Source organism: Hipposideros armiger, unplaced genomic scaffold, assembly GCF_001890085.2.
Source record: "Hipposideros armiger isolate ML-2016 unplaced genomic scaffold, ASM189008v1 scaffold_913, whole genome shotgun sequence".
In the NCBI taxonomy this organism is placed as follows: domain Eukaryota; kingdom Metazoa; phylum Chordata; class Mammalia; order Chiroptera; family Hipposideridae; genus Hipposideros; species Hipposideros armiger.
Window position 1 is genome coordinate 398,139 of NW_017732263.1, and position 15,359 is coordinate 413,497.

Sequence of the window (15,359 nt, forward strand, 5' to 3'; positions counted from 1 at the left end):
AAGGCCCTAGAAATATAATTGCTGTTTAATTAGATGTGGGTGTGACAACTGAAAGACTGAGAGAAGAAATATCTAGATTGCTTTTCTGCTTATTTCAAGTTTTTTCTTCACTTTAAAGGCATTTTGAAGTCTTAGACAACACATTCTGGGTATGGTTATCACAGGAAAGGCCACATGGATGTAAGTTGTTGGAGACATTCTCCCAGTAGCTTTTATGTTGAAATAAATGTCTTATTTACATTTATTTCATATATGTACTGTGTTTTATTATTCCCTTTTTAAATAAGCTTTCCTGGTTAACCAAGCAAATACTAGGCCTGACTGCATTGGATAAAAAGGTTTCTTTGGAGCCATAGTTTTTTGGAGAAGAGCTTTAGTGGAATAAGGACAGACTAGCAGGTAAGACTGGGAAGTCTTTGTTTATCCCATTTACTGTAAATTTTTTTAAGTAATTTTTTTATTTTTTGATTACACTTGACATACAATATTAGTTTCATGTGTACAACATAGTGATTAGACATTTACATAATTTATGAAGTGATCAGCCAATAAATCCAGTGCCCATTTGACAACATGCTTAGTTATTACAATATTATTGATTGTATTCCCTATGCCATACTTGACATCTCAATGACTGTCTTGTAACTACCAATTTTTCTTCTTAATTCCTTCTTTTTTAACCAGCTCCCTAAACTCCCTCCCATTTAGCAGCCATCAAAATGTTCTCTGTATCTATGAGTTTCTCTGTTTGTTCATTTATTTATACATAAACGAACAAAAGACAAATGTGTCTTTTAGATTCCACATATAAGGGAAATCATGGCATTTGTCTTTCTCTGCCTGACTTATTTCACTTAGTATAAACCATCTAGGTTAATCCATGTTGTTGTAGATGGTAGTATTTCATTCTTTGTTACGGCTGAATAATATTCCATTGTGTATACAAGGTCAAACGGTTAAGTTTGCGAACTCTTTCTAGAAAAAGTTCTACATACCTCATTGCTGAATATCACTACGGTCACCTTCAAAGTACTCACTCCCCTTGGGAAGCTATGCACCAACACCAGCTCCTAGTCCACCCTTCAAAGCAATTTTGAAACTTTTTGGAAGGGCCATCAGAGCTGTCGTCGTATTATCCTTGATGTCCTGAATGTCATCAAAATGTCTTCCTTTCAGTATTTCCTTTATCTTTGGGTAAAGAAAGAAGTCATTGGGGGCCAGATCAAGTGAGTAGGGAGGCTGTTCCATACAGTGATTTGTTTACTGGCTAAAAACTCCCTCATAGACAGTACCCTGTGAGCTGGTACGTTGTTGTGATGCAAGAGCCATGAATTGTTGGTGAAAAGTTCAGGTCATCTAACTTTTTCATTCAGCCTTTTCAGCACTTCCAAATAGTAAAGTTGGTTAACTGTTTGTCCAGTTGGTACAAATTCATAACAATCCCAGATATCAAAAAAGGTTAGAAACATCATCGCAACAAGTTTACGAACTTAATTGTCAGACCTTGCATGTACCATGTTTTTCTTTATCCATTCATCTATTGATGGACACTTAGGTTGCTTCCATATATTGACTATTGTAAATAATGCTGTAGTGAACATATGGATGCATATGTCTTTTCAAATTAGCATTTTGTGTTTCTTCAGATAAATACCCAGAAGTGGAATTACTGGGTTCTTTGTCTCTTGTTATAGCCTTTGTTTTAAAGTCTGTTTTGTCTGGTATAAGTATTGCTACTCCAGTTTTTTTTTTCTTTCCTTTTTCCTGAAATATGTTTTTTAATCCATTTACTTTCAGTCTGTGTGTGTCTTCCCATCCAAAGTGAGTCTTTTGTAGGCAGTGTATGTAAGGGTCTTGTTTCCTTATCCATTCAACTACCCGATGTCTTTTGATTGGATCTTATGATCCATTTAAATCTTTAAATGTAAACAACTACTTTAATAATTGTTGATAGATAGGTATTGATCAACTCCTTTAGCTTTTTCTTGTATAGGAAGCTCTTTATCTGTCTTTCGATTCTAAATGATAGCTTTGCTGGGTAGAGTAATCTTGTTTGTGGCTGCTTAATTTTCATCACTTTGAATATTTCATGCCACTTCCTTCTGGCCTGCAAACTTTCTGTTGAGAAATCAGCTGATAGTCTTATGGGAGCGTTCTTGTAGGTAACTAACTGCTTTACTCTTGCTGTTTTTAAGATTCTCTCTTTGTCTTTAACCTTTGGCATTTTAATTATGATGTGTCTTGGTGTGGGCCTCTTTGGGCTCATCTTGTTTGGGACTCTCTGCTTGTGTATCTGTTTTCCTTCACCAGGTTAGTGAAGTTTTCCGTCAGTATTTCTTCAAATACATTTTCAATTTATTGCTCTCTCTTCTCCTTCTGGTACCCCTGTGATGCCAATGTTGGTACACTTGATGTTGTTCCAGCAGCCCCTTAAGCTGTCCTCATTTTTTTTTCTTTTTTTACTGTTCTGATTGGGTATTTTCTGCCACTTTACTATGGTTGGTTCCCATTAATGTATTCTTCATTTCATTTATTATATTCTTCATTTTTGACTTGTTCTTTTTTGTTTTCTATCTCTATTTTTATGTTTTCCACCTCTCTGTTGAAGTTCTCCCTGAGATCATTGAACATCCTTATATAACCAGTGTTTTGAAGTCTGCATCTGATAGATTGCTTGTCTCCATTTTGTTTAGTTCTTTTTCTGGAGCTTTGTTCTTATCTTTTATTTGGGACATGTTTCTTTGTCTTCTTATTTTTGCTGCCTCCTTGTGTTTGTTTTTGTGTATTAGCACTTCTATGTCTCCCAGTCTTGGTATAGTGGCCTTCTATAATAGATTTCCAGTGGGTCTCAGTGGCACAGTCTCCCTGGTCACCTCATCCAGGTGCTCCAGCTGTGTCCCCTGTGTGTGTTGTGTGTGCCCTCCTATTGTGGTTGAACCTTAATTGCTGTTGGCACATCAGTGGGAGGGATTGACCCTCAGACTGATTACTTATGAGGACTGGCTGTGACTACAGTGGAGGAGCTGTTGTGCAGGGGCTGATCCTACAGAGCAGGATTTACTTTAGCAGGGCTCTGGTGCCTGCGGAGTCTGTCTTTGGGTGTGTTGTTAGTGGAGGTGGCTGGGTGGTGCTCTGGTGTGGTCTGAAGGTGGCTACTAGGTGTGTTATTCTGGGGCCTCTTGGGAGTGGCTGTGGTGCAGGCCAAGGTCAGCCACTGCCTGTGTCCTGCATAGTTCCACTTGGTATGAGCAAGAAAATGATCTGCAGGTGGTTGCCACTTGGCTGTGTTTGGAGGTGCCTGGGAGAGGCCAAGCTGCGAACCGAGGCCAGCTGCTGCTAGTGCCGGACTTGGGCTGCTTAGCAAGAGGTACAGAACATACCAAAGCCAGATGCTGCTTGTTTGGGGTTTGTGAACCATTGAGAGATTATAGGAAAGTCTGCAGCATGAGCCAAGTCAGGCTGTTTGTATGGAAAAGCCACTGGAATTGGCTTGGGTGAGCCCACAAGTTTGGTGGGGCAGGGTCTCAGGGAATTACCAAGGTGGGGCAAATGGTGTTAGGTAAGTAGATGGAGACTCAGATATGGCACCTAATTTCATCTACAGGCTGGGTTGGGGGAAGGCTCAACAGAGGAACTGTGGCTTCTGCCACTGTTTTTGTCTGGGAGAAAGCTGCCCCTCCAGCCCTTGTCCTGAAGCCAAACAATTCAGGTTTTCCTTGTATGTCCCTGGCACCTCTCTGGCTGCTGCCTCAGCAGTGCAGCTGTTAGAGCGAGTGAATCTGTCAGGAAGTCAGTCTTATGTGCAGGCTCTTTAAGAGGAGCGCCTGGGACTCCAGCTGCCCTCTGTCTTACTCAGCCACAATCTTCACTGGTTTATTAAAATATTAATGTGTTTGGTTATAGAATGCTTAATAGTATTAGACCTTTGGGATTTTCTTCTAAGCCAGTGATATGCATATGTATGTTTCAGTCTTGGCACTTTCTTGGTTTTACCAGAAAGTATCAATAAAAAGTCTCAGACAACATCCAGGAAAACATTTTAAACAACATTTAAGCTCAACAAATAAGGTACCAACAATGCACATAAATCAATTGAAGTGCAAATAATATGAATAGCTGTGACCAGGATCACATGAGAACAGATACTGACAATTATGTCTTATCTGCCACCTGGCCAGTTTCCATTAAGATATCATTTATTGTAAACTTCATTAATTATAGAAGATTTCAGTGATATTAAAACGTAGAGGAAGCGAACATCTTAGAATTGTTATACAATGAGTAGGATTTTTGCCTCTGGGAATTGGGAGCTGCAACAACAAAGTAAGAAAGTAATTGATTTTAATAAACAAATTGCGTTTTCAGGAGTTAGTACATTATCAAAGAAGTATAGAGTCACTGCTCTGGGGGAATAATTGAGAGAAATTGGAAATGCTGAAAACAGAACCTTCAGGATTTCCTGTATTTAACGGTGGCTTTCCAAAGAGAGGGGAAGAATTAACATACTTTCCTACATTTTGAATTTGTTGTTTTACAAATGTCAATTCAGGGGCCTAGACAACTGGTAAATAGAGCTCAGTTTCACAAATAGTCTCATTTCTCTCACAAGTATTAACCTGGTCTTTTCTATTGGCATAATTTTATCTGTAGCATAATTGTGGAACTTTAATGTCAGAAATTAAAATTTGGCAAGGTATCAGGACTACTAACAATTTTACTAATAACTTGATTTATATACAAAAATAATACTTCCACCTGTAGAGTTTTAGCAAATTCAATTTTTTTTAAAGATTAAAAATTGGTAACATTATAAACCTCACAATTTCTTGACAGTTAAAATTAGAGAGAGAATTCCTGCCTCCAAGCAAACAGAACAGATATTTTCCCCCCAGACTTCCTTCTTAGTGTTAACTAAAACCCTGAACATTATATATAAACATAAGGAGACTCTAAAAGATGGAGAGAACACAGAGCAGACCAAAAAAGCCTTTCATCTCTTTGGCCAAATACTAGGAGAGGATGACCTTAGCAAGACAAAAAACTTTAAAAGTAAATAAATAACCACTCCAGCTATAACCCACTGGAAAAAAAAAATCTTAGTCCCACTGATGCCCTCACCAGCAAAGGCCACTTAAGGAGTGTGGACTTCCACCCGTTACTAGGCTATAAAAAACACCCCAACACCCACACTGGTGATGTTAGATGAGGCTAGATACAGAGCCAGACAAGACTTCTATCCCCATCAGGTGGTTAAGTAGCCCGTCCCTCATTTGCAGTGGATACTGGGCAGCCTGGACTTCCACCCGTCTCTGCAGTAAGAAGGAGCTCTTACCTCCTCCCTGCCTGCTGAGGTGGTGCCGAAAGGGGCCTAGTGGAGAGTGAATACTTTTACCACCTCCACGCAGTAAAGAGTCCTGCCTCCCTTCCGTCATGGTGCCAGTGGAGGCCACATGGGGAATAGTAATGAGGCACTCACACCCTTCTTAGTCAGGGGATATCAGTGAAAGCGTGCAGGGAGCCACAAGTAACAAGTTGCTGCCTCATCTCTGGTATCAGTGGAGGCTAAGTGGGGAGCCTGGATTTGTAACCCCACCTTGTAATAATGAGATGGCACCTCCCCACCTTCCTCTGCTGGAGCAGGGCCAAACAAAACCCGCTGACATGGAAGATTTCAGCAAGATCTAGAGTCTTTTATAACACATTACTCAAAATGTCCAGATTTCAGTTGAAAATCAGTTTTCATACTAAGGAAAATCTCAGATGAAAGAAGATAATCAATAGAGAACAACATTGCTATAATAGCAATATTAATCTTAAAATTATCTGCCAGAGATTATAGAGCAGCTATCATAAAAATGCTTTAACAAGCAGTTATGAGTATGCTCGAAACAAATGAAAAAATAAGTCTCAGGAAAAAAAATAGAAAGTCTGCAAAGAAATGGAAGATATGAAGAACCAAATGGTAATTTTAGAACTGAAAAATGAACAACAAAAATAAAAATTCAGTAGATAGGCCCAACAGCAGAATGGAGGAGACAGAAGAAAGAATTCGTCAACTGAAAAATAGAACAGCAAATTATTCAAATCTGAGCAACAGAGAAAATAGACTAAAACAAAATTAGCAGAGCCTCAATGGCCCATGGGACTGTAATGAAGAGCTAACATTTGTGCTGTTGCAGTCCCAGAAGAAGAGAAAGAGGGCATGGCTGGAAAAGTAGTTAAAGAAATGACAAATGATGGCTAAAACTTAGCCAAACTGAGCAAAAGATGTAAACCTACAGATTCAAAAGCTTAGCAAATTCCAAACAGGATAATCCAAAGCAGTCCACACCAAAACATGCCACATACAAACCTCTGAAAAACTAAAATTAAAAATCTTGAAAGCAGTGAAAAAGAAACTTCATCATGGGAGGAAAAAATTGAACGACAGATTTCTCATCAGAAAACGGGGCCAGAAGGAAGTGGCACATTTGTCAAGTGCTGAAAGAAAAGTTATTTTTAAGAAAACTTTTAAAAGGTCCCCCAGATCAGAACTTTTGTTTGGTTTCTTACTTTTACAACTATTTTCAACTATTTTTCATTGTGACACAGAACATCAAAAATGAAATAACAAAGTGCATTCCTACTGAAGATGCGTAAGATTTTTACATTTACTTTATGATTTTTGTTTTTTCAGAGATTTCAAAAAAAAAATAGTGTTTATTTCTGACGTTAATAGTGTAACATTCTACTTACCCATCTTTGAAAAGTTCCAGTAGCTTAGTTTTCATCATTTCTGTCACATTTGATGGCTTTGAGTAATTCATTTGCCTTTTCAAGAAACAACTATTTCAGTGGTATTCTGACTTGCTGATATTTTTAAAATATTTTAATTGTGATTAAAGACACATAATATTAAATTTATCATCTTAACCTTTTTTTTTTTGTAAGACACTTTATTGGGGAAAAGTGTATTTTTCCAGAACCCACCAGCTCCAAGTCAAGTAGTTGTCTTCAGTCTAGTTGTGGAGGGTACAGCTCACTGGCCCATGTGGGGATGGAACAGGCAACCCTGGCATTATGAGCACTGCACTCTAACCGCCTGCTCTAAACGGCTGCCCCCTCACCTTAACCATTTTTTAAGTGCACAGTTCAGTGGTGTTATTGTTGTGCAACAGATCTCTAGGATTTTTCATCTCCCCACTAAATACAGTACTAATTTCCCCATCCCTCTCCTTCCAGCCTTTGGTAACCACCTTTCTATTTTCTGTTTCTGTAATTTTGACAACTTTTAGGTACTTCATATGAGTGGGTTTGTGACAGGCTTATTTTGCTTAGCATAATGGCCTTGAGCTTCATCTATGTGACAGAATTCCCTTTTTTAAGTTTATATTCCCTGAAAAATTCATGTATTGAATACATGAAAATTCATGTGTTGGTTAAAATGACTTCTTGATGCTATTGGGTTGTCGGAAAAGTCATGACATATTTTTTCTATGTTTTTCGTTGCAAAAATGCGTCATGACTTTTTTAACAACCCAATAGTTTTCCTATAATACATAAGAAACTCAATATTCATTCAGTTTGGACACTAATCATATTGAGCTCTTGCTGATGGAGTTACTTTCTCCTTGTTTGTTTGATCACTGTGTTCTCAGCGTCTAATTTAAAGACAGATTTTTAATTAAAAGATCATTTTTTTTTCTTTTTTTTTTTTTATAGCTGAGCCATCCTGCCACCTGTTGGCAGCTCAGCGGCAGCTCAGCGACAGCTCAGCTTGGGCCAGGACTCGAACCGCTGTTGCTTAGAGCTCAAACTCTTGAGTGAGCTCTTAACCAACTGAGCCACTCAGCTGGCCCTAAAGATCAAAATTTTTAAATGAACTATTTTTCTTTCTCAAACGGTTTCTTCTGTAGTTTGATTTTTGACAAAACTCAGAATCCAAGTTAATTAAGAGACACTCAAAGTTGTCTTACAAACTCAGTTAACACTGAATGATTCTATCACATATAGAATCCTGCCTGCTTATTTATTTAATGTACCATGTCCAAATTTCAACCAGTAACTTGATTAACAATTTTACACCTTTTGTTAGATTTTTAAATATTTTTGTAGAAATCTATTTGGATCATATCTCGATTTTGAGGTCTATTAATTTATTTATCCAAGATGATTTATTGACTCAAAGCTGTAGATTATTATAAATCTCAATCAACCTGGTAATTTACTTATACTGTTTAGTAAAGAATGTTATCATTCACTAAGTGGCATCTTCTATTTTGGCATCCTTTGTATTGTTTGAGGAAATCATTAACCATTGTTAAGAAAATAGCCTGGGCAGGCCGAGTGGCGCGATGGTTAAGAACTGGCTTGGGAAGCCAGAGGGCCCCGGTTCGGATCCCACATATGAGGGCCAATGGCACTGCCCTCTGCAGCTAAGATGGTGAACGGCAGCTTGATCTGGGGCTGGGCTGCCGTGGGTCGCCAGCGACGGTGTAGGCTGCAGCCCCTGCTACAGTGGGCTGCCATAAGCTACCGTGAGTGGCTGGCAGCCAGCATGAGCAGCCTGCAGCCGCTGTGAGCTGCCAAGAGCCGCTGTGAGCAGCCACCCAGAGGCCACCAACTGATCTGCCTCGCCCGGAAAGAGCGCAATGATGGTGCCAACTTGGGCCAGTGAAGCAACGTCCTCCACAACTAGACTGAAGAGCAAAAGGACAGCAACTTGTCTGTTCCCCTTCCCCCGATTCCCCAGTGTTGTTCTCCTCCCCCTACTCCCCAATTAAAATAAATAAATAAAATAAAATAAAATAAAAGCCTGCTTTTTTACACAAACACACAAAGTATTCAGAAAAGTTGCCCATCTGAGAAACAGCCCAATCTTCTGACTTTCAGTTTGAGATTCCTATGAGGAATCTTTGTGTTTTGTTTTATTTCCCCAAGAAATCTTAAAATAAATCTAGTATATTTTTCTTAATTAGCAATCACAAGAACAGCTTATAATACCCTAGCTTTTTTTGTTCTGAAGGAAGTCGAGCCATCTGTTTTCAGTGTCCTTCAAAGTGAATTTCTGTTATTCCAGATAGGCTATATTTTGTTTCAGATTATCTTAAACCTTACTTTCCAAATGTCATGATTTTACATGGTGTGATAACAGAATTTTAATTTTATTTTTAGACATTACATGAGATGACTCATTTAAACTTCACACAGCCCTGTAAGTCACCTATAAACTGGGCTTCAGAAGGTTTAAATTAATGAATGTCACACAGCTGTCCAGGCAGAGGTGGGAGCCCAACCCAAAGTTTGCAGAACTTAATTAAACATTTATGGGTTTTTTCCTCCTAACCAACATTTGAATGGCTTTTTGAGCCTATTCATGGTAATAAGAATTAATACCATGGGATTTATTCATTTTAATATATATTTTAAAAATATGTTTACATTGCAAACAGTATTCTGGAGTACAGGAGAGGCTTGTGAATTGGATTCGTGTGTGTGTGTGTGTGTGTGTATATGTGTGTACACAGACTTTTGGCTCAGGGATTGCTCCAAGCTCTACTTCCTGCTAGCAGTTTTGGAACTTTATTCTTGTTAGTTTCTCTTCACATCCTTCCTGTTTATATAAATTTTGGATTGTCTGTAGTTGGCTTTGACCTGGTACTTCCTTGAGGCTGTGCTCCCCATATAGCTCCCTCTGCTGCAATCACTGTAGCTACATTGAGGTATTCCTTTTATTCTCAGTCTTTATATCCCGTGAATGATTTCTGATACTGTAAACAAAATAGAAGTGGTTTTATGTGTAAATATCCCTAATTATTTGGTTGAGTTTTTTGCCTAGCAGAATAATCTCATATTCTCTTGGAGCATAGTACAGTTTCTTACTCCACTTACATCTTTTTTCTTTTTTGCTTCAGATTCATTTATTTGTAGTATATAAGTGTTCTTGTTGAGTTTTATATTATATTTTTAAAAACAAACAGAAAAAGTTACCTCAATTCAAGTATGACTTCTGTTTGAAAAAGTCCGATGAAAATCATAAAAATGAAACATTACTTTGTACAGGGAGAAATGTTTACAACATATTAAGTGTAAAAACGTCAGGCTATGAAATGATATGGTAGCCATTTGTGGTCTGATACATATACACAAAACAAACTTGCTGCAGAAAACTTGGATAACAAAAATGTCTTATCACCAAAGAAATACAACTAATACAATTCCCTCCTAACCCTACCTGTTACAGGTAATTACTAACTTTATAGTGTATATTTTTTCGTTCTTCTCTTTCTGTGTGTGTGTGTGTGTGTGTGTGTAAAAGTTACATCTCCATATAGATACATACAGCTAGATGGAAAGGGCCTTCTTAAAGCAAAAGATTGACAAACCTGACTTCATACAGCCTTTAAAATTCTGTAAAATACAAAATAAGGAAAGGTGTGTGTTTTTTTAAGTCAGTGACAATATGGAAAAATATTTGTAGCACATCTATTAGTCAGATGTAGGGAATATCTTAAGTTTTCTGCATATCATTAATTAGCACTGCCATCCATTAAAGCACACAGGTCAAGAACTTCAATTTATCCTAGACACCTATTTCACCGTCGTTTCTCATATTCAGCTGATCTCCCAGTGTATCTTAGTGTCTCTGGAATTCATTTCCTCCATCAAATTCAAGTTTCCAACATAATTTTCTATACTATAGCTGTAGCTGCTTAACTGGTCTGCCTACTTCCATTCTTTCTCCATTCTAATTTATTTTCCATACCACACAAAATTATCCTTTTTGAAACATGTATCTAATCATGTAAGCATCTTACCAAAAAATCACTCACTGACTTTAGAGGAAGGGGTGGGTGGGTGGTATCAGAGACAAAAATATGTAGAGACTGATCATTTATTTCAGTTACTCCCAGGAAAATGAATCTGGCCGCTGTCTAGCCACACATACTTCCTGTCACAGCATTTGGTGCCTTTTGTTCTCTCTTCCTGGAACACACTGTCTTTCCATTATTTTTGTTGGTACCTATATATATTGAGAGAATTCTTTCCTGACCACACGAAATCAAATTATCCTGTTATTTACTCCTAGACTCCACAAAATTCTCTGTCATAGGCTTATAGGGAGTCAACCCAAGGACCTGTGCGGGCCCGCCTTGGCTGCTCCCCTGGCCTGGCCTCCTTTGGCATCTGACTGTACTCAGCCCGGCACCGTGGGTGCTATACAAACCCAATAGCAATGGCCAGATAAAGGGGTCCAATCCAGGCTTCAGGGCCAACGATCTAAAATTATCTGAATTGACCTCCCCCTACAGGGGAAGAAGTGAAAGAACAACTGGAAAACAGAAAGAGACTCCAAGGCATTAGCTGAATTTGAAGAAAAAGTGAGTGAGAACTGCAAGAAAACTAATAAAACACAGGGAGGAATTATTAAGTGAAAATGAGAGCTCGTCCAAAAAAACAGAGAAAGAAAAGAAATCTGGTAGGTATTCATCTTCACCAAACTGATTCTTCCAGAAGTTCTTTGGATTCTGAAGATGAGTGTGAGAATAATAAATAAAGGAGAAAAAGAAAAGAAAAAAAGAGAGAGAGAAAAGAAAAAGAAGAACCATTCACATCAATCTTCTGGAAGCTCCATGTCAGAAACTCAATCAGACAGTTAGTAGTTTAAAAAAGAAAAAGAAGTCAAAGGACGAAACTGAGAAAGAAACATTAAAAGACTCGGTGAAAAGAGAGATGTATCCTGAAGCCTTTATCATCTGAGTCCTTATCAGATTCAGGTTATATTGAGGAGGTACGAGCAAAAAAAAAAGAAAAGCAATGAAGAACGAGAAAAAAACAAAAATGAAAAAGTTTAAGAAAAAGTAAAAGAAGGCTGCTATAGTAGTTCATGTTCTGACTCCCCGTAACATTAATAAAAATCAGGATACCCTTATTAAAAAAAGTGCAGTGCCTGAGGAAATCTTAACTGAAAATTATGATGTGTTTACTCAAATGCATGAATGTTCTTGTTCTTAGAATTATTCCTGGACTATTCAGTGGCCACTCTGATGTCGCTGTGCAAAAAGGCATAATAGTTGCCTGCTGCTCGAACATCTGTCTGTTTCTCTTTTTTTCTTCCATTGCTTAATAACTCTGGGAGATAATACACTGTAGTCATGTACTAGTGGTTGACATTTGGGGATAATGTTAATATTTTTTACTAGAAGTATCTAATGATAACAAAATGAATCTGGGTATATCATTAAGATGTAATCAGAAATGAGCAGATGGCTTTTAACATTTTTGAGGTAGGAGTTACACTGATATTTCAAAATCCTTACCCTATAGATAAGAGTATTTTAATTTTTCCCCTTGTATACTTTTATTTACCTGGGGAAGGAGCTTTTAGGGTTGAAGGAGGATGGATTGCCAATTCTTTAGCTACCAGAATAGCGTGCTTTTTATTCTCATCCATGCTGTTTTTGCAGACATAGTAGCCGTGCTTTATGGGGAAGTCAGAGCTGGGTACGGCTGACTCATCCGTTACTGATCTTAGTGACAGACATCCTTGGACTCTGCCATGTGCTGCTTTGATTGCACCAGCGAAACAGCCTTTGCAGCATGGGGGAAACCCCAGAAGCTCTGGGATTTACCTCCACTTCAATAATACTGAATGATTTTTTAGTGTTAGAATGTCTTACAACACTTAAATTAACTTGACTACATTTTGGCTTTGGAAAGGAGTCATTTCAAATAGACATTGGTACTTATTGAACTTGATAGCTAAATATTCTAAAATGCATGTTTTATACTGTTAAGTATTAACCAGTAAAGAAGATTTTATGTAACCAGTAATAATTATTTTATTTTTTGTATGAATTTTGTTTAGGCTCTTATTAACTTTTTATTCTTGCTATCTTAAACCTTCACTGTGTTTAATGGCATTCTTGATAAGATATTTAGCATGTGAAAAGCAGGTTTTTTATTTATTTATTTTCTTTTTGATAACAGCTTCATATTGAAGCTGAGGTATAACCATATGCAAGTTGGGTAGCAGGTCTGGTATACTGTGTCTTGTTACATAAAGCTATCGCCAGAATCTCAGTAAATACAACATTTTAAAAGTTTGTCTTTGTATATTCTTAACAAATTAACAACTTAAACTTAAGTGAAAATTACTTTATTGCTCTTTCTTTGTCATTTTACTAAGATTTTGTGCCTTATATCTCCTGTTGAATTGTTTACTAATAATGTTAAAAGAACTTGATAAGTCATTTTTGCTTTATATTTTTATATAATCAGGTAACATGAAATATAATTTGATGTACAATTTTACCTGTTAACAGAGGGTGTGCTAATTATAGTGGTTATACACAAAACATTTTGGCATGACAAGAGGCTAAATAAATAGCTATTTTACTTTAAAAAAGACATCATATTTTTACATTTATTTGGGTGATTCATCAACTCTTCCACTAAACTGGGAGCTCTTTGAGGGGAAGATCCATTTTTGGTTTTGTGTACTATTGTATTCCTGGCATGTAACATAGTGCTAGATACATACCAGGCACCTGTCGTAGCTTTGGCCGCTATCACAAAATGCATAGATTGGGTGGCTTAAACAGTAGGCATTCATTTCTCACAGTTCTGGAGGCTGGGAAGTCCAAGATCAAGGTGCTAGCCATTTCTGTATCTGGTGAGGGCCTTTACCTTACAGATCACTGTCATCTTGCTGCATACTCGGGCAGAGAGGAGGTAGTGAGCTCTGTCTAGTTTCTTCCTCTTATATAAGAACACTAATCCCATCATGGGTGCTCCATTCTCATGACCTGGTCTAACCTAATTACCTGCCACAAGCCCTACCTCCTTGAAGTTTGGGTTTTCAGCATGAATTTTGGAGAGACACAAACATTGAGTCCATAACAACACCCCATAAATATTTGTTGAATTAATGAATGCATTAGAAATACAAGCAAAAGATGTAAATAAGTTCAGAAAAGGAGAAAATACAAATGCCGGTCAACATTGAAATATTTTTAGCCTCATGAGTAATCAGGAAATAACAAGTTAAAACAATGATCAGATGTTTTATTCCCATCATGTTGGAAAATGTTTAAAGACTGATAATGTCAAGTGTCCGTTTCAGAACATGTCCATTAGGAGAATGGTATTAAAGCTGTGATCCAGCCATACTGTGGAATATGTTCGGCTATTAGAAGGGGAAGCATTGTATTACAATGCATTTTAAATAATCCCGTTAATTTTTGTTTAATAAAAAGAACCTCAAAAGTAACTGTGTATATATGTCTGTATATACACATATATAAATTCATAACAAAGGTACTGGAAATATATTTGCCATACTGTAATAGTGCATATCTGAGAAGGGATCATGATAAAAGAAGAGATATAAAGGAGTTCTTTCTTTTTCCTTTTTTTTTTTTTTAAACTCTGTGGACTTTTTTTTTTTTTACTGTTTTTATAATGAGAATATTTTTATATCTGTAAAAAAATACAAATAAGAGTTAAGTTGTTTAGGGACATAGAGAAAAAAGGCTCATTCTTTACATACAGAAAAGCAAAATCAGGGATGCCAAAAGAGCATAGTTTAATTTGGAACTATAAGCAGTTCCATATTGTTGAATCCTAAAGTGTGACACAGGAAAGAAGAAGAATGAGGCTGAAAAAGAATACAAAACCAGATTATTTACTGCCATGTGTGTTTTCTCTTAGTATGCTACAAGCCTTCAAAAATTTTTAAGTTGGGAATTGACTCTGGTCATGTTAAATTGATGACTCGAGGAGATACGCAGTTGACACAATGAAAGAAATTGGTAACCTTTTTTGTATCCGGATCCCTTTGGCAGTTTTGATGAAGTCTGTGGATATTTTCTCAGGATTGTGTTTTGTTTTAGATGTAGAAAATACAAGTACAATGAAACCCAATTATATTGGATTTCATTTATCAAAATATTAGAAAAACATTTGTGGTGGTATAGCTATACATGTGTTTCTTTAACACATTAAATAAAAAGACAAAGTGATGAGCATAAATAATATTGTAAGATACCTGCATGAGTTGGTCTTCTGAATTCATGGAAACCCCAGGTTAAGAGCTGTTGCTTATGGCATGAGACTGGGAACATGGAGATCAGTTAGGAAACCAGTCAATGTGGAGATATTGAAAAATCATAGTGGGAACAGTCTGAAATGATCCAATGAAAGACTTTCTTATTATTATTAAAAATTATCATTTTGTGGGCCGGCCGAGTGGCACATCGGTTAAGAGCTGGCTTGGGACGCCAGAGGGCCCTGGTTCAGATCCCACATATGAGGGTCAGTGACACTGCCCTCTACAGCTGAGATGCTGAGCAACAGCTCAACCTGGAGCTGGGCTGCCG

At 37.4% G+C, this 15,359-nt stretch overlaps 1 protein-coding gene and 1 pseudogene across 13 annotated transcripts in view; both read left to right on the top strand.

Annotated features, from left to right (window-relative positions):
• PPP1R12A (protein phosphatase 1 regulatory subunit 12A) overlaps positions 1-15,359 on the top strand; it is a 162,845-nt gene that overhangs the window by 58,268 nt on the left and 89,218 nt on the right. The window lies entirely within an intron of this gene.
• Positions 3,550-12,170, top strand: LOC109375205 (protein FAM133B-like; annotated as a pseudogene).